The sequence below is a fragment of the Cannabis sativa genome, chromosome 6 (assembly GCF_029168945.1).
Source record: "Cannabis sativa cultivar Pink pepper isolate KNU-18-1 chromosome 6, ASM2916894v1, whole genome shotgun sequence".
NCBI classification, from domain to species: domain Eukaryota; kingdom Viridiplantae; phylum Streptophyta; class Magnoliopsida; order Rosales; family Cannabaceae; genus Cannabis; species Cannabis sativa.
The window spans coordinates 21,570,160-21,571,385 of NC_083606.1; the positions used below are offsets into that span (position 1 = coordinate 21,570,160).

The 1,226-nt window shown below is 32.1% G+C and overlaps 1 non-coding gene across 1 annotated transcript; it reads right to left on the reverse strand.

Annotated features, from left to right (window-relative positions):
- Positions 1-712: 712 nt before the first annotated feature.
- TRNAF-GAA (transfer RNA phenylalanine (anticodon GAA)) lies at positions 713-785 on the reverse strand. Its single transcript has one exon. It is a non-coding gene; the product is annotated as a tRNA-Phe (tRNA).
- Positions 786-1,226: the final 441 nt, after the last annotated feature.

The window sequence follows — 1,226 nt, forward strand, 5'->3', positions numbered from 1 at the left end:
GTTCATATTTTTCGTAACACTGTATGGAATCATAAATTTGCTAGAAATATGAAATGTGTTATTATTTATTAAAGGGTAAATAGTAGCATAAGTACCCAAAGTTTTAAGTTTGTAAGAGGCATACTCAATTTTTATTTTTAGCGGCATAAGTACCCAATGTATGTAAAACTGTAATTTTCCTCTAGTTTTGTCAGTATAAACTCCGTTTTGGATTTATTAAATGAACATTTGAAAGTAACTGATACTACATGTTTCTGTCTAGACTGAATGATGAAGAATCTGGACCTTATATATGGTCTGTTTAAAAAAAATAACAGAGTTTGTATTAACGAAATTAGAGAAAAATTACAGTTTTACAAACATTAGATACTAATGCCGCTAAAAATAAACATTAAAATTATATCACTTACAAACTTGAAACCTTAAGTATTTATGGCGTTATTTACCCTATACTAAAATGTCAATTGATTTAATAAAGTCTCATATAAAAGATAGTGAAAACGTAGTGTTGCAGTCGTACTCTTTTGATAATAAAGTTGGGATTATAAGATCTGTATTGTGGAATTTAATCCAGTCCACAGTGTTCTTATTTAATAGAAAAGTAATATGTGGTTGTCTTGAGTATATGTTGTTTTATAAGACCAATTTCTAAAACTTAATCCAAAGCAGACACAGTGTTTGTTGTCCTGAGAATAATTAATGAAAAAGAAAATGCGGTGAGCGTGGATCGAACACGCGACCTTCAGATCTTCAGTCTGACGCTCTCCCAACTGAGCTATCCCCGCTTCACGAGCAATTTCTCACTACACAAGTTCTTCACAGTTGCAATCTTTCTTCCCTGTTTGGTTTTCCAGAAAATTCGGTAATATCCAGAGAGACAAGGGGAGAACTTGGGGATCATCTATAGGGCACCTACAAGTATTTTGTTTGTTTGTTGTTTTTTTTAATTGTTTCTTTAGGTTTTTATTAATTTGTTTTAAAAGTGTACTTTTTGAAGCTTGTGATCTGCTTTGTTACTGCGTATTTTTGGATTCTGCATTGTTATATGATTTTGCAGACATTGGATTTTCTCCATATGAGAGTATTCAAGGTAGCTTCGGACAATATGCAAGCAAGGGTCCAATCTTTTAGAAAAGAAGAGATGTGTAAGATAGATTATAAATCTTATAGCATAGACAATGAAGAATTCCTACCAATCTCGGTGGAGCAGAAGACGATTTAGCATA